The sequence below is a fragment of the Cheilinus undulatus genome, linkage group 10, assembly GCF_018320785.1.
Source record: "Cheilinus undulatus linkage group 10, ASM1832078v1, whole genome shotgun sequence".
NCBI lineage: Eukaryota > Metazoa > Chordata > Actinopteri > Labriformes > Labridae > Cheilinus > Cheilinus undulatus.
The window spans coordinates 20,508,238-20,532,687 of record NC_054874.1 but is presented as its reverse complement, the minus strand read 5'-3'; the positions used below and the strand labels follow the sequence as shown (position 1 = coordinate 20,532,687).

The 24,450-nt window shown below is 39.2% G+C and overlaps 1 protein-coding gene across 1 annotated transcript in view; it reads right to left on the bottom strand.

The window, feature by feature from the left end:
* The window catches only part of nlgn3a (neuroligin 3a), a 241,061-nt gene extending 218,183 nt beyond the window's left edge, over positions 1 to 22,878 (bottom strand). The window contains exon 1 of the mRNA XM_041797607.1: positions 22,620 to 22,878. The gene's annotated coding sequence lies outside the window, so the exon portion shown is untranslated. The remainder of the gene's footprint in view (positions 1 to 22,619) is intronic.
* Positions 22,879 to 24,450: the final 1,572 nt, after the last annotated feature.

Genomic DNA, 24,450 nt, shown 5'->3' with positions numbered 1-24,450 from the left:
CTATTCCATTACACTTTCTTTGTTTCTTTTTTTTTTTTAAGGATAAGGTCTGGTTTTTGAGAAATCTTTTATTTCGTAAATCAATGAGACATTATTTGAAATCATGTCCCATCCCCAGAAAGAAGTGCACAGCAAATAAAAATCCAGTCCTGCTTTTTAAATCAAATCTCTCATTCAGTTGAAATTGTTAAGAAAAACTGTTCCTGCAGCTTGCTGTTATTTGGCTTGACAACTACCAGTTGAAGGCATTAAACATTTCTACATATAAATCAAGAAGCACCAAAATGCACGTCATTAAAATGTTTTAACCCAGGCTGATTGAGCAGAGGGGGATTAAGCTGAGTCACCATACATGCAAAATATGTAAAGTGCAATGTTAGGTCTAAGAGCTTTCTTCCTCTGCTGATTTTATGGGTGTAGTCATTATTGGGGTACAGGTTACAGCGGCTGTGTCCTTATTTGACATCTTCATCCATCTCCCTCCTCTGCATCTCCTCTTTTTCTTCCGTCTATAGAAGTGTCAAAAGAAAATAAAATGTTGAAAGAAAAGATTTGTTGTTTTGCAGGTTAGACATAAATGGGCTTGTTAGTATCTGCCCCCTTTCTAAATCTGGCCTTTCTAAAAAAGTAATTAAACAGAGCTGCTCTAAAAGTTTTCTTTCTTAGACAAAGACTCCCTTTGTCCTCTGTAATCAATCAATCTTTTTCCTATCCTCTGAATGATTAAAAAAGTATCTGCATCCACACCCCTGTGAACAGCGGAGGAAGGAAGTTGCTCTGGAGGTAACTTTGTATTCAGACAAACTCCACACAGGAAATCCATATGTGATAGATACAAAGAAAAGGTTTTTAGAGGAAGAGGAGAGCCGCCTGTGCGCAGGATTAAGTGCTTTAGATCTAATGATGAGAGGGGGCCTGTTTTTATTTGTTTTCAAACAGGCATTTTGCTCTTGATGGAATAGCGGCTGTGTTCTGTCCCCGGAGGCTACAAATGCTCATCAAAGCCGAGGCTTTGTCAAACAATCCATAAACTCTTAATGCCACATAACATGAGATACTAGCTCAACAAGTTCAGAGAAAGAGAGGAAAATCAATGTGAGACAATTTATCCCAATTTAAAATTTGATTATAGCACATAACATTTTATATCATAGACTTTAAGTGTTTGATTCAGAACCACTATGGGACAGCTCATGTTTTTCGGAGAGAGAGCCCCTCCAGCTCAGAATTCCTTGGTGGGATTCTTGCTCTTCCCGTCAATATCTGCGGATGCCAGAAGATTTGGTTGCTGTGGATGCTTGGGGCTGTAAATCTGGGCCAGGGGTTGTGTGGGATGCTCAGATAAATGGGTTGGGTTTTTGTTTTATTGCAACACTGCATGTCTTAACTTTGTGTGTCTACCAGGGATTTAGAAAATGTGCTACTGTCCTTGGGCCTCTCTCTGCAACAGCAGCTCTGAGTCGGGTTTGAGTCAGCCCTGGTGCCCCTAGATTACATAAATATCCTCTATGAGCCTTTCAACACTATATCCACGCTCTACTGTTTTGGTCTTATCTTTAGCAGCTTTTGTTTTTGCGTGGATATGGGGTGCAAGTCTGGGATTAAAAGGGAAACTGAGGATCTTCCTTTAACCCAATTGGAAAAGTCTTTTCACTCAGTGCCGAACAAAACAAAGAGTAAACATTTCATCAATGGCTGCTCTCTAGTCCTCTTCTCTAATGGATTTGAATAAAAAGACCTCTCCATGTGGTGCAGCTGTTTGTCATTCGTGTGCATCAAAGCATCAATATGAAGGAAAAGTGGGCCACTGAGACACAAAGCGCAAATATCCCCCAGGAAATATTCCACATTTCCAACGTCTTTTGTGTGAAGGTTTCCTTATTGGTGCTTCTTAAGGTCTCCTTTAAAATAAAAAGCACAATGGGGAACAAAGGTAGAGATACGGCTTATTAGGTCAATCCTGGAGTCCTTTTTATACACAGATCATGGAGCTGCTGAATAAATCACATGGGTATCATTAGAGCCAACCCTGAGGAGTCTCTGGGTGCAGCTGCGGAGTGTGTGCTCTGTACATTTGCTAATGACGCTCTTTTAGGGCTTTTTTCCAACATTAATCCTGCAACAATCAGGTTAAATTATGTGCACCAGTTTGAAAATGCTCCTCAAGTATTTCTTAGCAGTTATGATGTCTTTTGCAGATTTTTTTTCTTTAAACAATCGATTGCAGATTTGGGTGATAGGAAATATAGATTGTCAATTCAAGCAAAGTTATTATCTAAAAGTCACAGGCAATTCTTTGAATAAAGTTCAAACAGATGCAAACAAATCGAGTCTCATTCACCTTCATTAGCCTTAAAAAGACTACATGATGAAAACAGAATGATGCAGCACAGAGAGAGGAAAATGCACTAATGTGCACATGTATTACAGAGTGATAACAAAGGAGCAAAGTGATCAACATAATACAGATTAAATCATCCTTGTGATGAAAAAAGCTACACTATGAAACACTGCACAGCAAAAACTTGAGTGTTGAATTCTCAGGGTTAATCATTTCAGAGTCAATTTTTAACCCTCAAAGTGTAATTTTAAGTTTAACGGCCTTTAGCGTCGGATTATTTGACAAAGCTGGTTGATTCAGTGAAAGTCCAACTCTGTAGATCGTCAGTTTATCGAAGCTCCCTCCACTGCAGTTTCAAATCTGATGGGCAGATTTCTCCCATCATGCCCTTGGGTGGAGTGTTTTAATAATTGGACTTGAATGGATGGAATTGAGCTTGTATAGTGCTTCTTTTTAGTCATATGACTACTCAGAGTGCTTTTACACTGCAGGTCACTTCCACCCATTCAACCAGTTTACTCCATACATTCCACATTAACACACTGCTATGGAGAATTGGCCATCAGTATTAGCTAATCACATTCAAACATATCTATACCTATTTACACACCACCAACGAAGCAGTGGGAGCAAATTGACTAGACTAGACTAAAACTAAAAAGGGTATGACTCAAATGTGACTAAAACTAGACGACATGTAATCAAAAGACTTAGACTAAAATAACAAACAGCTGCTAAAATTAACCCTGCTACTGAGCTAACAGAGCAAAAGTTAAACTCACAAAGCACTTATATAAGCTACGTAAGTACATTATCGGCAAAGCTAAGTTAGCTATGTGTGCTTGAGCTCATGTTGCTAAAGCTAACTTAGCTATAGATAGAATGGGTATGTAGCTAATGCAGCTAATGTAGCCAAAGCTAAGCTCACAAATAAGCTATATAAGCTACATATCTACAGTATCTGTGTAGCTAAATTGATTTTAGCTATGTTTGCTCAATTTCACATTGTAAAAGCTAACTTAGCTATAGATAACATAGCTACAATGCTACCATAGCTGTTATCCACACAGCTATGTTAGCTTTAGCTACATTTGCTTAAGGTCTTGTTTTTGAAGCTATCTTAGTTTTTTGTTAGTCTTTTAGTTAGTTTTGCACTATTGTCTTTGTTCTAGTGTTTTTACTGTAGCTGCTGTGCAGTTCTTTCTCCTCTGCCATTTACCTCATCTTTGCACGGTACAGGCACAAATAACTTTTATCAAACTCTGGACTTAGGCGTTTCTCAAATGTCTTATCCTGCATTTTTTCTGTTGCCCTTTTTATTTTTACCCTGGGAGGGGAAGGCACATGGGGGGGGGTTGTGTTTTTTTTTCTGTGTTTTGGTGTGAGGAAAATTGTTTTTCCTGTCATGTCAGATGTCTGTAAGTGTCTTTAAGCTGCTACTGGATGCCTTGAAATTTCCCTTGGGATTAATAAAGTATCTATCTATCTATCTATCCATCTATCTATCTATCTATCTATCTATCTATCTATCTATCTATCTATTTAACTTGGCTTATGTACTAACAATAATAACACAGGTAGCTTTAGCTTTAGCTAGCTTAGTTAGCTTTAGCTACAGCTAACTAAGCAAAAGTGAGCTATTGTTTGTATAATTACTTCTAACACTTATATGCATAATTTAATCTTGAATTAAACCTCTGAATTATGTATCGGTTTTATTTATGATTTTTTTTTTAGCCTGTAATGTTTGAAATGTGGTTATTTCATGAATGTAACTGCTAGACTTTGTTTATGGATAAAATCTAATTTTAAAAAATCTAAAACTGGGGATACCAGCGAATTACAGCACTTCCTTTCTGAGATATACGTTGTCTCAGATGACGTCTGTGAGAGAGGATGTCAGAAATGTACGGGCTGCAGCCAGAATGCTTTCAACATAAACAAACATGAAATAAATCTCAGATATTGGTCATTTTAACTAAGAAAGATCTTTTTAGTTCACAATGTCATAAAAAAGATTGCTGATCATTTAAGATATTTAGTAAAACAGACTGTTATATTGTCTACCAGTTTCTTAGTATCTCGAGTCTATAATGATACAGCAGTGTTAGCTGACACTTGTGATCTCTTCCTGTGTTATTCAAACAGCTAGCAAACAGATTTTAGTTGTGCTACAGCCTGTGACTGGGAAAGAAAGATGAGTCATGGGAAATCTTTGAATATTTATGAATTAATGAATGCTTGAATATTCAAAAAACAATGTTCCATCCCTTATTAGAAACCAGAAAAAGCTTGAAGAATTTTATATTCAATACCCTGCTTTTGGTAAAATTATTATTCTTCAGCTGCAGCAGCAAATAAATGCATTCAACACCCCATTAGTTAACATATTACTCAGTGCCTGGCTCCCAAAAAGCTTCAACAATAAATGCTTATTGTCACTGTTTGCTTTGGAGTCGGGGCTTCAGTAGCATTTTAAATGCCTGCAATGTGTGTGAAGCAGGTTTGGACTGAAAGAGGATGTGATTAAAGAGAATAAGAGATGAGAATGCCTGTAAATTCTGGGGTGTCAGAAAATGTTGAATCATTTAGTAATTTTCAACATGGCTGGGAGATCTGGCTCAATCAGAAATCTTCACATAAAAGCAGAAGAGCAGAAAAAACACTGGGATACAATTGAGCTGCATTTGTATTCTGCTTGTTGTTTGTGTACAGCTGTAAAAAAATAGATAGTAAAGCCGTCGTTGTCCGCAGCATGAATAAAACAAACTTGGCTGATTTTTTTTTTGTGTGTTTAACTGGCTTTGGCCCAGCCCAGAACTCACTTGTCAAAAGGCTTATCCAGGCTTACCTTTCTCCAACGTAACCATTTTCCTCTTGTTTCTTTTCAATCTCACCTCTTCCTCTGTCCTTGCTCTTATCCTCTCTGATCCCCTCTCCATTCCCGCTACTCTCACAAAACCGTTTCGATCTAACGGCATCATTTCACTCTTCAGCTTCAGGAACCCAACTGCCCACCACAATTATGTCATTCAACACCTATACTTAAGACGGGTTGAAGCTTGCTGTGGGCGCAGGCTGGAAGGACCTAAAGGGAAGACTTCGACTCTGGAGTCTCTCAAATAAAATCGACCTTCCTGTTGCAGCGACTTCAAAGATGAGACGTTAGTCACTAAATGAAAAGACATAAACAGGGTTCAAACTGCATCCTACATAAATTCAGCACTCTATGAATAACATGTGGTTATGGATTTTAGAGGAAATAATTTGGGCAGTTTTTCTACTTAAAGGATCAGAAAAGCGCCTGGAGGAAGCCTCTAGTCTTATGTGTTCACCCACATCATCACACTCCTCGGAAACTAACTTCTCCCAGCTCAAAAACCAACAAGAAACGCTCCAGCCCCTCTTTACTTTCTCTATTTTTCACTCCAACCATTGTCACAGTGACCTACAGCTGCCAATTCATTAGAGCTGCCATCTTAGGAGTGTTGGCGTCACGTCTATTTCTGTAATGACCCAGATTTTCAGGTGAATCTGGATCCGTATCAATTTAACGAGCTGCAGGAAGTCAAAGAGAACACATATAGGTCATTTTTAAAGTAGTTTGTTTGCATTTTTAAGCTTAAAACAGAATATTTCTAATAATAAATAAGCTCATTGTTGTGCTATTTAAGCTGAGAGTGGCATACAAAGTGCACATCTCTCCTTTAAAACACAATCACTTCCAGGGAAAATTCCCCCACTCTAATTTCCTTTCTTGGTAATTTTTGTCAGATTAATATCAAGTCAATTTCCTGGAGCCTGTTCTTACACAGAGTGATGGCATGGTGATTGTGTCGTTGGAAGAAAGCTCTAATTGTGGAGGACGGCTCCTTTTGGGAGGAATATGGGCACAGATGGGCCCTGAGCTTGATGGAGGAATTTCTCTGTCCTCAAAAGGCTAACAGGAAGCAATGCCAAGCTGGCAAAGATATAAATAGACCCTAGTCAGGAGCAGGTCTACATGTAAGCACCAAAATAAACCAGTCCTTAGGCAGGTAAGCATCATGTTAGGATGGAGGGTTTACAATGTCATTAAAGTATATTTAAAATGCTTCAATGCTGTAAAATCCAAGCTGGTTACATTTGGATACTTATAATTTATTAAACCATATATGCTTTTATGGTTGTTTCTTTTAAGGCAGACTTGAGCTACAACAGGAAGAGCGGACATCCATCAAAAGACACACACATCCCCTCACACTCACATTTATACCTACTGGCGATTCAGACTCAGTCGACCTGATTTGCATGAACATGAGATTTGCAAGGAAGAAAATGTGAGCTTCAGAAAAGACTAAAAAAAATCACTGATGACAAGGGTGTGTTTCTGCTTCTTTTGTGTTTTTTTGTGGGGGGGGCTGGACGCTTCCTTAGGACATTAAAATCTCTGCACCTATGTGTAATTTACACATCTTTTAAGCTTGATGTTGCCACGTTTTATACATTCAATTTCCAAAAGACTTTTTTAGGCCAAACAAATAAAGGCTTAAAATAAGGGGATTTAGTTTCTCTGTCTTGTATCCCGGCACAGAAGAGAAGATTTGTGAGTAGAGTTAAGGAGATAAAATCCATGGAATATATATAAACACTAAGAGGAACAAACAAAAAACTATATACTACTTGGTTTTTATACACAACTAGTCAAAATATATCCATGAAGGTGGCATTTCAGAGGCAGAATTTATAATCTTACTGCATTACAGTGCCTATAAAAAAGTGTTCACTTGTTTTACCTCTTTACTAATTTTATAAATCAATCATGGCCGATATAATTTGACTTTTTGACACCAAAAAATGTCAAAGTCAAAACAATTTCTACAAAGTAATGTCAATTACATGAAAATATAAAATATAGGCTATAGTAATTGGATGCATAAACAGTAGATGCTTTGACTCAGCCTCTCCAGAACATTCACCTTTTTGTCTTTAAACCATTTCCGTGTAGCTTCGCTGTATGCTTCGGGTTATTGTCTTGCTGGAAAATAAATCTTCACCCAAACCGTAATTCTCTTTCAGACTGAATAAGATTGTCCTCAAGAAATTTCCTATATTTCGCTGCATTCACCCTCTACGTGTACAAGTCCTCCAGGGCCAGCTGCTGAGAAGCATACCTACAGCATGATGCTGCACCAGTCACTGGGACTTCCAGACACAGGTGTCTTTATACTACAATCACTTGAGACACATTCACTGCACTCAGGTGTTTCTTTGTGAAAAAGCCAAATCATATGGACCATGATTGATCTATAAAATCAATAAAAGGATAAAACATCCAAGGGGGTGAATATTTTTTATTGATACTGAAACTCAACATTTCAAGTGAAAATAATCCAAACACTGACAAACAAATAGCTGTTCTCTGTGTCAATCCCTTGCTTAATATTTATCATACACATATTATTTTATTTTGCAGGTTTTTTAGGAGAAAAAATTGGGGCAACAAAATAAAATCATAGCAGGCAAAACCTCACTCAGACACAGCTTAGAATAACTCATGTCTTCCTAATGCCTTCTCTGTGTACTATGACAAATACATGCAAAAAGTCTGGAAGAGTCTGCCTCAAAACAGATTTTAAAAAAGGTTATAAATAAATGCTTCTACATTATTTACTACTTGCCTTGAAAAAGGAAGAAAAAACCAAGCAGCATGACACTGTAGTTCAACTTCATGTCAGCTTTGATTTGGTAAAAAAAGAACAGAGCAGATGATTCAAAAAAAGTTCAAAACAGCTGTAATTTAAAATACGCGGTCTGTGAGGAGGCAATGTGCGACCATGGCAGCTCAGTTTGAGTGTGTGTTTGAGCGGGAGAGAGAGGAAGGATCTCTATTAATCTCCTGCATTACGGCAGTCATTTCCACTCTCTTCATCACCAGCAGCATGTGCTCCATGAGATTTAAAATATTTAAATCTGTAATCTGTCAGTATTATGAGGTTAACACACACTCGCAAGACTGGTGTCCTATCCGTCACTGTGCTTTCCACTTCACACGGCCGAGCATACATCACAGGAGCCTGACATGGCCTTTTGTAGTCCAGGCTGGAAAAGACTCTGCGGCTGGTGTCTGTAATTTCTCAACAGGCGGCACGGACATGCTGCTGGACCCTGGAGAAAAATTAACGAAATGCGTGCAACTCGAAAAAGAAGGGGAAAAAAAAGCGTTGGATCCGTGCAGCGTGAGGAAGTCTCTAATTGTTTCCCTAGTGAATGTGACCCAGTGACTCTGGAGGAGTTCTCCCTTGTTCTTTTACTACGCGTAAACCAGCATTCATTATTGATTTGGTGGCACACACTCTTGCACAACATGCTCTTATGAGTGGGCCTAAGTGTTGTGTCGGTTTGCTTTGCAGCCTCACTAATAAACAGCCTCTTTCACCTTTCTACAACAGTATTTTCCTCAAACTCTGAATTAATAAGCAAGACTGAATAAATTGAATGGGATTAAAGCTTGAACGACAGTGACCCACACACTGTATGAATATTAGGTTGATGGAAGACACTCCAACGTAGCCCATTTAGCCAGCTCCATGTCATGTCTTCATACGACAGGCTTTTACTAAGCTCCTTAAGAGCCTGCCCCGGGGGATCTATGGGAGGCTAGAGGTACTGACTCAGGCCTTATCTCCGCTAATTTACCCCATGAATTAGGCGGGCCCTCGCCTCTGTGTCCTGCCAGACCCACACAATGCTCGCTCCACGTTAAGAAAATGAGCAGAGAAAGGGGCTTAGTGATGGCTAAGTTGGATAAGAAGCTGTGGAATCGGCAAGGGGAAAGAAACACACAAGCACTCACTGCTGCATCAACTTTACCTGGACAGCAACGTTCATCCCCTGGATTTAAAAAATGTTGATTCCCTGTCACTTGTCTGTATATTCTCAGGGTGGATTAAGCAGAATAAAATGCAATTTGAATCACAAGGATTAAGGTGGAAAACAAACAGGCAAGGCCTCGCCCCTGTCAGACACAGAGAGAGGACAGTGGCTGCTTCTTTGTTCATTTCACACTTTCCTTAAATGATTTTGACGGATGTTTTGAAATTCAAATGAGCTGGCACGCTGCTGACTTTTAGAGGGCAGACAGAGCAGGGCAATGGAAATCTATATATACATAGGAGAATGAGTTGCTAGTCATGTTTGTGGAACACATTTGACATTGAAAAATACTTGCAATGGATTATGAGTGTGCAAAAGCAGGAAGGGACACTGGGTTATTGTGTTATATCAATTTTGAATATGGTTTTAACTGCTTTAATGCACAGTGCCTTTAAAAACTGTTCATCCACTTGAATTTTTTTTTACCCTTTTATTGATTTTATAAATCAATTATGGTTAATATAGTTTGGCTTTTTGACCAAAGAATTTTAAAAAAACTCTTCAATGTTAAAGTGAAAACAGATTTCTCCAAAGTAAAGTCAATCAAAGAAGATGTGTTACGTGTCTCAAGTGACTGTAGTATAAAGATACCTGTGTCTAGAGGATCCAGTCCATGAAGACAAAATAACACCCCAAACAAGATAAGGTTACTGTAAAATACAAGTCAGGGGATGGGAACTAATTTCCAAGGCACTGAATATTCCCCAGAGTTCAGTTAAATCCATCATCAAGAAATGGAAGAAATATGGCACATGTGTAAATCTGCATACATCAGGCCGTCCTCACAAACTGAGTTACCATGCAAGAAGGAGACTAGTGAGAGAGGGCACCAAGACACCTTTGACTACTCTGAAGGAGTTACAAGCTTCAGCAGCTGATGTGAGGGAGACTCTGCATACAACAACTGTTACCCAGGTTCTTCACCCCTGAAAGCATTATGGGAAAGTGGCATCATGAAAGAAACTCATATTAAATCTCAACAAGAGTTCTACAAAAGACATGTGGGAGACTCCATGGTCAAGAGTAAGAAAGTTCTTTGGTCTGATGAGACCAAAATGGTGCTTTTCACAGTGACCTCTGACCCTCAAAACTCTTATCAGTTTACCATACAAGTGTAGCTATGTGCCAAATCTAATAGAAATCCCTCAAAGCAGTCTTGAACTATAGTACTCACAGTTCATTGTGAATTTAGTATTGTATCTTAAAAGTGTATTCAGCTCATCCCTGAGTGAGAATGGACTTTTGTGCAAAGTTTGAGGACAAGTCTTCAAAAGATTCTCAACATATCACATTCACAAGTAAGGGATGAATATGATGCCTAATCATCTTGAAATTTGACCTATGACTTCCAAAACCTAATCAGCTCATCCTTTAGTCAGAGTGGACACGTGAATAGTTTCAAGAAAGTGAAGAACAGGTCAGGGTGTACTGCTACAGCCTCACAGCAAGAAAGTCAGTTTTTTGGACCTAAGTAATAACGCCACTGTTGAAGCAAAACTCAAAGATTGCAAATATCAGTCAAAAGAAAATGAAGTTTTTAAGAATGATGTTACATTTAATAACTCTCCCATGCCACAAATTAAATTCAAAAAAATATAAACACATGCTTTACAATGTATAAAAGAGTTGTTTTTCTTTTTTTTTTTGTCTCACATAAACACTGCAAGGTCATACTGATGACAATAGCCTTTTGATGTGCTTTGAATGAAGGACTATCACAGTGTGCTGCTTTTATTGCTACCTCTGGCAAACATTTTATCCCAGAAGAATGACGGATTTAACGAATCAAGCAGTTTTTTATACATCTTTATGAAAGGAGCCTCAACCTTCAAAGGTCATTGATATTATGATAACTCACATACCTTTCTTTTTTGTAAGATTTATTTTGGGGCTTTTTGCCTTTATCAGAGAGATAGGACAGTGGATAGAGCTGGAAACAGGGATGAGAGAGTGGGGAATGACATGCAGTGAAAGGGCCACAGGCCAGACCTGAACCTGGGCCGCATATACACATGGGGTGCAACCCAACCACTAGGCCATCTGCATCCCAACTTACAGACCTTTGTAACTCACTGCTTGGCCAAGCTTGCTGTTACGTTGGTCCTCATTCACTGATGGATCCAGACACACACTCTCCTCTCTTTGACATAAACAAACAATAGCGTTTTCTCGAAGCCAAGGAAGGATCCTGGGGCGGCAGTAAAAGTATTTAGGAACACTATCACCATTATATTGTACCATTATAATGCAAAATTGATGTATGCGGCAGATATTTGACATTGTGGCTGGGTCCCGTGTTGTTGTTAGCGTCTTTGGTAACGTTATCAACATTAGCTTTCATGGCATGATCCCGTGTTGTTGTTAGCATATTTGCTAACATTAGCAAAGATGCATTTTGTCGTTTGGTACTTCAGACTCGTGCTTCGGTGCAAAGACAGTTCATCACTGCAGTATGTACACACAACATTTGTTTCATCCAGACTTCCATTAGGCAGCTTTTAAAAATTGAGATTTTTCCATGAAGCAGACCTGGGTCTGACTCCTCGCTCATTGCTGTTGGCTGCATTTGACCCGCCTTTAACCTTTTCACCCCAGGGATGTAAACATCCGTGCAGGAGGACTACAGGAAGAAGTTGTGGTCAAACTTAGTCATATGATTAAATTGCGTTATTATTTTTTCAACACATAGTTTTCCAAATTAATCACAAGTGTTAAGGCGTTTATATTAACAGGCCTAATTTAAATATGCCACTATGTTGAAAGAAAGAGCTGTGATTGGCTGTTGGAGCTGGGAGGTGATAATTGGGATCCACTGGGTGTCAACTGATCACAGCTGCCATATCTTGCATGGACTAACGCTAAGCTTCATGATCATATATAATATGATAATACGATGATATGCTACCATATAAGACTCGGAAGGATCCTTCTTAAAGAAGAACACACCAATGGAAAGATTATGGATTAAATGAATATTTAACAGCTCCACGTGAGACGTAAACAGCTCTGCCACTATGCCAAATGACGCCTTAACCAGGCAACACAATGAATCAATAAATAAATTCATTGCTAACACTTTATCATCAGTTTTTATTGGTTTCATTGACTTATTGCAGCTACAATCAGTTATTTTTGACTTGGAAAGTTTGAAATGATTTTTTTTTTTCAAATTTATCTTATCATCTCCAGTTCAGTCAGCTTAAAATTTTAAGGTACTCTTGACACTTTATTTTTCCACAATGATAAATTTTATCATTATATTTTCATTAAATGATTAATTCTTTGTTATAATGACTGATCAATAACAGGATTTCCACTACATGTAATTGTTCGTGGCGCACCACCATGCCAAAATAAAAGCCGTCATGCCTTCAGAATTATGATCTTTTCTATCAGATGTTAAAGATGTAAATTATACAGTACGAATGGATCCATATAAACATATAGTCTCGTGAAACGTGACACTGCTCTGAGTAATTTGATTTTGAAAAACTCTTTCTCTTAGTTTAGTACTTCCCTTTTTATTATCCGATGATTAGCGGTAAACTTGAGAAGATATATTCATCATCAGACGTGTCTCATGATGGAGATGAGACGCTAGTGATCTAAAAGTAGCTTGTTGTCGTAAAAACTCGGGCGGAACTTTGGTTCCGTTTCTGTTACAATACAAGACTGGAAAAAAACAATAAAGATGTGCTGTCAGGCGTTCACCTAATCCATGATATTTGCCTCACTTTGTGTCCTAAAACAGGAGCGAAGGAAGGAGAAGCGCCAGCTGCAGTCACATGGTGACAGGGGCAGTTGTGTGTGTGTGTGTGTGTGTGTGTGTATGTGTGTGACAGAGAGGAGAGATAGTTTGTGTGTCTGTGCGTGAGTGCAGATCAGTCTGACAACAAGCATTGACAAACTAATGTTAGCTTGTTGAATAAGTGAGTTTATGTTATCATAATATCAAAAACTTTTATAGGCTGAGGCTTACCTGATGCTCCTCTGGGATGAAATAATTGTAAAAGGACGTAATAAAAGCAGAATCCCACTATAAGAGTCTTTCACTCAAATCATGTCCCCAGGCTGTTGTCATTAGTATGATCTAGCCCTAGCGGGACCAAATTTGGTCCTGCTCGCCTTGATCCAAACAAACGCGCTCTGTGCACTCTATTTTGTACAAAAATAGTCATGTTACACATAAAATTAAACATAAGAAGCTCAACTACAAGCCTAAATAAACCATTTTTACCTACACCACATCCAACTGTAAAAGGACTCAAATCGATGACCACATACCAAAGTGGCCCTAGTGCTACGTAGTCAGACACTTCTGCCCCCTACGGGATGGTGCCTGGTACTACAGACACAACACGGTCTCATTTGAAAGCCCAGCCTCTACTTAAAATTCTAGTCATGTTTGTACAGTTTCCATTAGTTTCAACAGTTTCTTTTAGTTTTCTGCACTTTATTTTGTGTTGTTTTTCGTGCCATTGAAAATAAATTTGCTCCTCTTGGTGTAAAACTTTAGTTCCTTTGTAAGACTTCCTTTGAAAGGGAACTATATGGAGGTCTGGGTGATTTGAGGGGGTAAAAATAGAATTCCATGATGCAGTGACCACCTATAATGGCATATGAGTAAAAAAAAGTTTGATACCCGTGATTTTTCAAATGGCAGAGCCAAATTGGGCCAAGAGGGGATTTCGCCTGGATATTTTTTACTAAAATCTCTCTTATTTTGCTCTGATAACCCTCTAGTGGCATGAAAGTTGAAAGAGGTAATGTAAAAATATGGTACTTTGGCCTACTGGAGATTTTTGGACTTCAACTGCATTATTCCTATAAGATAAATGTTAAAACTGCAAAAAAGGAAAAAAAAAAAATTAGGCAAAAATGAAGTTTTTCATTTGCCAACTTGATTCTCTCTGATCCAGTAACATATATACACATATTTACACTTCTAAATAAATTTCACAGGTGCACTCTTCCTAATGGTACCTTGATCATTCAAATAGACCCTGCAGTTACAGAGTTATAGTCATTTAAAGATGGGCTGGAAATTTCGAGCAGTAGTCTAATAAAAGAGGCTTGGGCTTAACAGGTTAAAGTGTTCATGTATGTTTGTAAGGGGGGAGGCAAAGTAAAGGCATAAAAAATTTAATTTTCATTTTTCTAAAAAAAAATAAATCTGTGTGTTTATTCTGTGGCATTTTCAAGTTACTAAATGTTGTTTTCTTTTAGTTTTAAGAATATAGACTTTTAAACTCTAACCTTATTTTGACAGCTTTGGAATATCCATGTTCAATGGACCCCAATGCACCACAAGGACCCCACTTTAAAAATTTCCTTGGGGGGGGGGGGTTATACAAAGCCTTCCCCCCCAGTTTCAGAAAAATCCTGGAGGAAACCCTGAATAAGTACAAAAATTCTACATCTACTTCATAAAACAGGAGCATGGGGAAGGATTGACTTCACCAAAAGTTGCCTTTGATTGTTGATTGTAAAATTTGGGTGCCTGAGACTTCTATTTTTGTTGCCATGGTATGGCAGCAGATATTGATTTTAACTAGTATCATAAGGAAGTTTTAAATTCTAGCATTGTAACCCAGTTCTAGGCAATTAACAGTCATCATAGGTACAAAAATGAGACTTTTCAAGGAAAAATCAATGTGGAGTAAACACATTTGCCTGGGTGGATTGATTCCTTTAAATGGGGTTGAAAAGGTCAGGCATGTTGTTTGCATGTTCCACATGAATGAAATGACTGAGCTTCATCCAGATTTGAGCCTTATGTAAGTCTAAAAGTACAGCTTTGCATCTCAGTGCCTGTCCCCCTATCATGACAGTCTCCCACCGCCCATCTCTCCCCATCCTCCTCTCTCTCTCTTTCTCTCTCTCTCTCTCTCTCTCTCTCTCTCTCTCCATGTGATGCATTTTTAAAAAGTCCTTTATAAAAAGCAAAGAGAAATCAAAAAATAGCTCCTCGCTGCTGCCACTTCTGGAGATTCGGTCTCGTCCCTGATCTGAGCTCAGTGAGCTTCGTCCTCAGTCTGTGTTTTATTGAGAGTAAATTGTCTAATTAATAATTAAATAATAAGGAGATAACTTCTGGCAGACAGTGAGTGGAAACATACTGTGTGACATCTGCTTTGTAGTTAGGATGGCGATGTCCAAAAGAATCTTGTTTACTAAGCAGACATTGGTCTTTGGCAGAAAAACCTGTTAGTCAAGGGAGATGTTTTTGGGCCACGAACAATGTAAAATCTCTGTTAAATATGTTATGTGCAGCAGTCTTGAGGCATATCTTTGTGCCTCAGGCCAAAAACCATTTTGTTAGTCAAACAAAGACGCTTTCATCTTTTCACAGATTTAACAAATACGTCTTATTCATTATTAAAACGCAATGTGACACAAGTGTAGCTAGTGAACTGAAGCTCATTTTAAGTTTTACTTAAAGCTACTATGAGGAGGTTATGAAACATCTTTTTATGAGTGACTACAGTGAAGGAGACCAGGAATAGCTATTTTTTTACAGCAGTGTTAATCTCGTCTGTTAAAAATATGACATCAAATGCTTATCAGTGACGTTTAATGACAAAGATGAGAGAAGAACGAGCTGGACGGATTCTCATAGAACAACTCAGACAAAATATTTAGTTTTCATCAACCAACAAAACCAAAATGACAGAGAAAAAAAAAAAAACAGCCATCAAGCACATCTTTGTGCATCAAATTGCATTGCGAGACAAAATGCATTACTTTGACATTCACTGGGTTGAAAAGCTCTGTTAACTCTGGCTGCTGCTGTGCTTAGTACACAGACAGAATATCTGCAGCTGCTGTGGGACAGTTATCCTCCCCATCCACTTAAAGCAGCCATGGTAAGTAATAAACTTTGCATCAAGCCCAGTTAGTTAAAATAGTAAGCTAATATCAAACTATGCAATAATTAACATAAACGCTAATTAACTAACTTGATAGCTATTGGACAAAAACATTGTGATGTGTTTATGGTTGGCTCAGTAAAAAGACAACTAGGCAATGGTGAATCGGTGCTTTTTCACATTTGGCCTTATTGTTTTGTACCGTCCCCGAGCATGATTGCCTCTGATTCCCCCTCACTGCTCATTCCCTTCCTGAGGACACTTTCATATACGCACAGACTAATAGGTTGGTGTTTGCACTTTAGCCATGAAGAAGAAAGAAGAAGCAACCATGGAAATCATTTATGCCATCACCTGGATGACATAAGTTTATGTTCCATGTCAGTGGAAACCATCCTGACACATCAGATCCTTTTATCAACAACAACCCTCCTTTACACCCAGTTACATCCAAGTCAACATTTGCATTAAGAGTCACAGGATAAATGCTAATTAGCTAACTAAATAGATGCCATACAATAACAGTGTGATGTGTCTCAGTAAAATGACCACGAGACAAAAGTAAATAAAACCATCACTATGGCGTGTTCAACTGTCGTGCTGGGAAACTGCTAATTCAGGCTTTGTTTTGCATAAACAATTTGTCTTGAGGAGATAAGGGTCCGACCAGTTAATCAGCTGGTCAATTCAATTGGACGATTATTGCCTACTAAAAATAGTCATCAATTGGCCAAATGTTTGCCGATAGCAGCCGATGTTAACGGTTTTATTTCACTAATAAAGTGCAGGGAATATGACTTGGTTTTACTAAGACATGATGTCTGTGTTATATCGTTAATCCATCAGGGGGTGCTCTGACTCCTGTCATGTCACACTCCATATTTACCTCCTTACAGCAGAGTGAACTAGAGCTCAGCCATCAAATTTGTTTAAGCTAAACAACTGCATAAGTTTCCTGTTTCAATTCAACCTGCTTGTCTATGAGTCATGACATGGCTCGTTGTGTCAGTCAGGCTTAACTGTTTATGTCAGAAAGCTTAAGTTAGGATCTTTTAATTCCCTAATATCTGTATTGTCCCTTAACAATCTGTATTGGTGGGTCCCTGTAGAGGATACATGTTTTTTTTCAAGCAACACAAAAGGACATGAGTTATCATAATATAGAGCATTGTTGCCACTCTTTTTCACCTAAATAGCAGAGTATTAATAACAACTAGAAAAGCACTTGGACCTGGCACAGACCTCCGCCATTAGCCCCATCTCCCAATAGTGAAGAATCCTTTAAAAAAATTCCTGGATCCATCCCCATGTGACCCCCACGGCAGCATTCTTTGATTATTCCCTCCCCAGTGGGGTGGAAACACGGGGAGGCAAACCATTGGCTTCCCTATGGGTGGACAGTCATGGTGGAAGCATTGCCTGCCGCTGCCAACGGATGCACTGACAGTCTCACCCATGGTGTCACCGGACGACTGGAAGTCATGGCAGAGGGTGAATATTCCTCTATTCCTCCCAGCATTGTGAGTATTCTTGTTCAATTGGCTTTCTCTCTGTTACGCTCCGACTTGACTCCTCGACCAGGCATGCATCTTTCAAACTCTATAAACTCCAAAACTTTAAATAGAAACACACCCAAAATGCTGCTGGGATTGAAGTTACTCATGTCCGCCATCTCCTGGTGTGAAGTGGTAACAGCGTAGACCTCCACCATTAGCCCTATCTCCCAATAGTACAGAATCCTTTAAAAAATTCCTGGATCTAGACGGTGATCCAGATCACTCCCAAAATCAAATTAGTTCTTCGTTATGCCATTTCTGACATTTCCTGAAAATTTCATCAAAATCCATCCATAACTTTTTGAGTTATGTTGCTAACAAACAAACAAACCCACACAATCACATAGCCTCCTTGGCAGGGGTAATAATAAAGACTGATCATTAAGGAGTGTCAAAAAGGGTATCAAATTAATAAACACTAATGATCCCCATCTCTGCTGTGGCAGTACTCCACCAGCAAATAGGCCCTTTATTCGATGTATGTCAGTCTTTTTCACTTTTTTAAATGTTGACGATGTATTAGTATGAGTGACATATCACCATATTAATAAATGGACTTGGCTAGTTATGTTAATTTGATTTGAGAAAATATTCTGACCAACACTAATGATGATAACTTTTTTTTTTTTTTTTTCAGATTTGCATTTTCATTTAAAGACTAAGATGAAATCTAAAAAAGGTGCCAACTTTAAAACTGCTTTGTAGTAACTGTAATGGCTGACACTGCTGACGAAGGAATGGGGCATGCTGCCAAACTAGCCTTTTTTTTCACTTTCCATGATAAATATACTTGATGAGTGATTTATATCCCTTTTTGGACATAAATAGGTAGTGTTTGCATTGAAATGTTTATATTAATTAAAAAAATGACTCATACTGTGTTAGAATTTCTTAGTTAAGTTCTTGTATTTCCTCCAGTGTTTCCTAGTTTTCAAAACTAGAGAAGTTCTTCATTGTTGTAATTGTAACAACTGTTGTAACAGAACATGTTTTGTTATGGTGGCTGTCATGACAGACCCACAATGACAGACACAGTTTGTTTATTGTTGCCATGAAAACGTTGGATGTCACATAAAAGACTGCTACATAATGAAGTGGAAACTGCTACTTGAAGCTGCTGTGTTGCTGTGTTTCGCTCAGCTTTTATGCTTTTTACTTGTGACAGACAACAATTTTATTCCAAGGTCAACCCCGTAACATAATTTTTAGTAATATCAATCTCTTAAAGTTCCCTGCTATTTCTACATCTTCTTACTATCTTTATTCTTTTTCTATGTTTTTTCTGCACCAAAAAAACAAGTCTAACTCCTCGTATGTGAAAACGTACATTTAAATTTCTGACATTTACAGGACATGTGCAAAAAAAGTCAAAATTTGTCTATAAAATGAACAAAAAGGGTATTTCTCACAGATTGTCTCCAGAGATAAGATCTTGTGATGATAAAATGCTCTCTACTGAGCTGACATGGAGACATGTAAGAGACAAGTTTATCCTCCATTAGTCCACAGACATCCATCTCTGTGAGTATGTCTGATCAGCTGGCGTGCCATAATGCACAGTTTGGACTGCCAGTACCCTAGAGGTTATGCCTGTGTGTATAGAGGCTGTTGTCCCCAAAGTGGATGACCTGGGTTCAAATCCTTTGTCATATCAAGGTACTTATCCCCAATAGCCTTATCCTACAGTAGGCCTTTGACACCATTTACCATCATATTATCCTCAACAGACTGGCCTCAACTGAAATCACAAGCACACCCCTGTGCTGGTTTGAATCATACGTCTCTGGCCACACTCAGCCCATACAAATCAAATCCAACAAATCCCAGCCTCTTCCAGTCTCTACTGGTTTTCTCCAGGGTTCCGTCCTGGACCGAGTGCTATCTATTATCTTACATCCTCTTGGTCACATCTTTCATAAACATACATCAGCTTCCACGAATATGCCGATGACACTCAGCTCTACCTCCCCCTAAAAAATCCTGCAAATCCCACCCTCTTTCAGACTCTACTTGTGTTCTCCAGGCTTCCATCCAAGGCCCCCTACTATCTTTCATCTATTTACTTCCTCCACATCAACTTCCACTTCTACACCGATGATACACAGCTTTACCAATCCACCAACCCTAACTCCATCCTCCCACTCTTCTTCGTCCCACTTCCTCAAACTAAACGGTGATAAAACTGAAATCCACTTTAGCAAAATCTGACAGTTTTTACCTCACAATTGATCATACATCAGTTTGTCCTTCTCCACTCAGGTTAAGAGTCTGGGCATCATCCTCAACACTGTCTTTCCAATCACACATCAATAACACACATCCATGCAACAGCTATGCAACATTAATCATCTATGTCCATCCCTCAAACCTCTGTTGCTAGTTTAGTTCACACTTGTCACTTCCCTTCCTTTTGGTCTCACTCAGAAATCCCTTCACAGGCTTCAATTAGTTCAAAAATCTGCCACCTTTATGATATCCAGACCCCCATCCAGTAATCACATCACTCCTCTTCTTTAGCAGCTCCAATTGCTCCAGATCAATTATCACATCATAATAATAATAATAAATAAATAAATTATACACAGTTACTTGAATTTTCTGTATTTTGCTGCTATTTAACAGCTATTTACCTGCTTCTTTTTCTGATTCTTCCTCTCTTCTTACAACAGCAGAAAAAAAGGAAATCCAAAACTGCATGAGTGGTTACTCAGCCATCAAGGCCAAAGCATCCGTCTTGTTTGCAGTGAAATCCCATCCGCATTAAATCCAAAACACTCCCAAACTGCCTCTTCGATTTTAATGCCAATGACATTGCAAAGTTTTGAAAACAGTGCAAGAACAATGACCAGATTTTCCTCATGAGTGGGATAGGCGATGATAGGACACATTTTCAGAAGGTCAATTTGGGAAATTATTCAGCTCCCTCTCCTGCATCTTTAAGACAACATGTCAAACATGATGACCAATGTTAGAAACACAAATAAAACCTTCTGCAGGGCTAACAATGTATACGTATGAGGGCGAAATGGGCTGACGCACATTGGTCCATGCGTCAGGAGGCAATATGAGAAGAAAGTGAAGGCTATAGAACAAGAGGCCTCCAGGGCCGGAGACTAACGAGTGGCTCTTCCATGTTAAGTCAGGCCGAGGAGGACTCAGGTGGATTTACTTACGGTTGGAACGACACCTCCCTGACCTTTGCAGCAGACAGGGAGGCTCATGGAGCTTTTCTCCAGCAGTCCTGAGACACGATTGGTAAATAACACACCCATACTACTGCACTTTGAAATGAGTGCAGGTGTGTTTAGGAGTAATCCCCTCACCCCTCTGGGCTAAAATGTCTAACAAATGAAGACACTGAATGAGCCGATTCTTGTTGAATTTATCCCTCGGACAATGGTTAGGTTTTTTAAGCTGTCATGATTGTTGCACAGCTTGAGCTCAGCCTAGAAAAATTCAAGGGTGGGAAAAGGGTGAAGAATGGATATTAACACAGCAGGGAACTTGAAAAATAGCTCTTTGCATGGACTTGAATACAAACACTTAGCAGCCAGGGAGAGAACTGACGAGTAGCATGCATAATCCTTTAAAGCCAAACATACAAAAGATAGAAAAGCAATACTCCTACAATTTAAATCAGAATAATTTGAAAATTTACATGGCAGTTGCTTCTATTTGTCTGTGCTTTAATGACCAATTAAAGGCTCAGTGCATTCAAAACAAAAGCCTGGATCATCCCTTAAATTCTTAGCTTTCAGGGACACATGCAACCAATCACCATGACAACTCTTGCTTAACAGTCTCACTCCTTCCTCCTATTTTTAAGGAATTCAACTCTAAAATGTCATAATTCTCTCCACCATTCTCCACAAAAAGACTGCTCCATCCACCAGGAGTTCAACATGTATGGCCTGCATTTGAAAGCTTTAGATTTATACACCGTGCATACAGCTTTTATAGGAATTTAAATCTTCTACCACCAACGAGTCAAAAGATCAATCCTGCTCTGTTATGAAAAGAGGTAGAATTACAGGCTGCAACATGAGGAAGAATTCCACTGATGAGCATGCGTGAAAATCAAAGATTTTAGCTCACTCTGCTGCTCTAAATGTCAGAGAAAAATATCCTTAATTAGCCAGCCAAGCTTATCTTTTTCATTCCAATCAAACCAATTCATCTGCAGGAGTTAAAAATCTAAAAAAGAAGGAGCAAAATGGGGATCCCCACATATGCTCGTGGCAGATTATGCTGCTCCTCAGCACAACAGATGGAGGAGCACAGCCTGCTACAAAACTGGTGGCGGATCCCACTCGCATTAGACAACCTTTGATCTGATGTCATCCTGGGCGATTTCATTCACCAGTTCTTCCTTTAATTTCCTGCAAACTTTGGAGCTTGCAATTTCATTTGCCTACAGCCCAGAGTCACCGGGGTGTTTCTTTCTTTTTTTTTTTTTTTTTTTTTTTTTTTGTAACGGAGAGAGAGATTGAGAAGGAAAGGGGAGACGGAGCGTGCGCGTCATTGCTCCATCACGCACGTAAGATGTCTTTATGGCCAAGTAACAAGTGCCCTGAACAATTAGGGCATTTATTCTGAGTATGGCGTGTACATATACGCGCTTTTTTTTTTTTTTTTTTTAAATACGCACACATTCGCTCAGCATCTAAACCCCTTCCTCTAAGAAAAAGCTAATGGAGTAAATCCAAGGCGCAACATCCAATTTAGTGGAAGTGCATACGTGCTTAATGCAGGTTTGCGCCGCTGCGTCGATGTACCGTCCTCAAATACACCTCTTTATCTCAAATACAAAGTCGTATAATGCCAGTCCAAGTCCCCGATGTGCCCACTCCCCCCTGCTGCATCCCTCCTAATTCACTCCCCACGCACTGAAGATTTTCCCCCTCACAGCTGCTCCTCAACTCTCATGAAATGACTCACCTGCCTTGTCGAGACGTAAATCCCCCCATGCCTTGCTCTGTGGGATTAAATCAAAAAAAGCCGGGACAATGTTTCACTGTTGCGGGGTCTTCACTTGCAGGCGAGTATGTCCAAAATATCCGTCCAGTCTGCGCACTGCTTCTGTTTCCCGTTAATGACCTTCCCGTGGAGCGATAACAGCTGTTAGTATCCTCTCTCCGCTGTTACTTCAACACATTTCTCCCTTTTTTTCTTCTTCTTCTTCTTCAGCGGGATTCTCTCCTCCTGCTCCTGACGCGTTTGGATGCTTCTGCCTTCACTCTCCAGCTCAACACGAGCTCTGGCGGGAGCGCGCGGCGCGGTCCCGGGGCTGGCTCACTCGGAAGCGCCGATTGGAGACGAAAGAGAGAGAGGGAAAGAGAGAGAGGGGAGTTACTAAGGTAACCAAGGGCACACGCATCATACATGAGAGAAGGAGCGCGAGCGGGATTGATGCCCTCTGAAGGGACTCTGGCCTTCTGCTAAACAGGTCATCAAAAACCTCTTTAGTTCATGCTGAACTGACATGAAGTATCTGAGACAAAGAAAGGCACACCAGCATCCTGGTAAAGTGTCATTCCTCTGTGAGCCATGTTGGTCCTGCAGGAAATGAAGCTACATTCTCAGGTTCATGAAGTTTTAATCTAAAATGACGAGAAAATCCTGAAGATCACCTCTGCGCTATGATAACAAACTCTTGATTTTAATGCTTAAAAATGAGGCAAGAAAAGGTTCCTTAAAAGCTGATCAGACGCAGAATAAGCTGCACACATGTGCTTGATTTTGCTTTCTTGATTCACTACACTTAATTAAACTGTTAAACTAAATAAGTAAGCCTTAAAAAAAACATGAAAACTGCTTGCCTTAAAAAATCTAAGTAAAATAACTGTTTTGACCTCTGTATAGTTAAAGAAATGCTGTGTTATTGTGCAATTTCACTTGAGTTTAAATAACTTAAGATCATGTAATACTGAAAAACAGTGTTTGTTAGCTATTTTAAAGGCCACATATCTTATTGTTTTAAGACAAGTTTAGATTGGTCTCAGAGGTCCCCAAAACATGCCTGTGAAGTCTGTTGCTGAAAACAACACTCCAGTGTTTGATTTTTTGCATGTCCCCTCAGTTTCAGCCCTGCTCAGAACGAGCTGTTTCTGTGTCCGTGGCTTTAAATGTTACTGAGCCGTCTGACTCCACCGTGACTCAGCCTCTCTCAGGAAATGGATGTGACTTTCCTGATCCTCCTCTGAAGAGGACCAGAAGAGGAGGGCAGATTCTCCTCCAAGCGGGGAGAACCAACCGAACTTGGGGGTGGGGCTAACTCCCCAGATGACATCATTAGGGTAAAATCTGAGAACGCCTTGTTTTAGCACACATTTTCTGAAAGGTGGAGAAAGAGATAGGGGGAAGGAATGCATTTTTCTGGTACTTGAGGGGATTGTGGACAGGCCAGGGGGACATATTTTTGTTAGAAAAGTCAGAAAAAGCATAATATGTCCCCTTTAAGTTAGATCAACTCAATTTTAGTCATACATTTATGTTAGGAACTTACTTTTCTCATCCATTGTTATTTTTACTTAAATCTTTTATATATTGTAGTTTCAAACATTCATGCCTCTCAGAGTGGTCTTACTTTTCTGACCTCAAGTCATGAATGAAAGGTGCATACTAAATCAGGAAGTGCTTTTCTATCATGTTCAGTACCAGCCTTTGTTCCTCCACACAAGTGGACAACAATCTTTTTTTCTGTAAAGTTTTTCGTAAACACGGTATTGTTGCAAGACGTGTCAATGTAAGCATGAAACCACTGAAAACG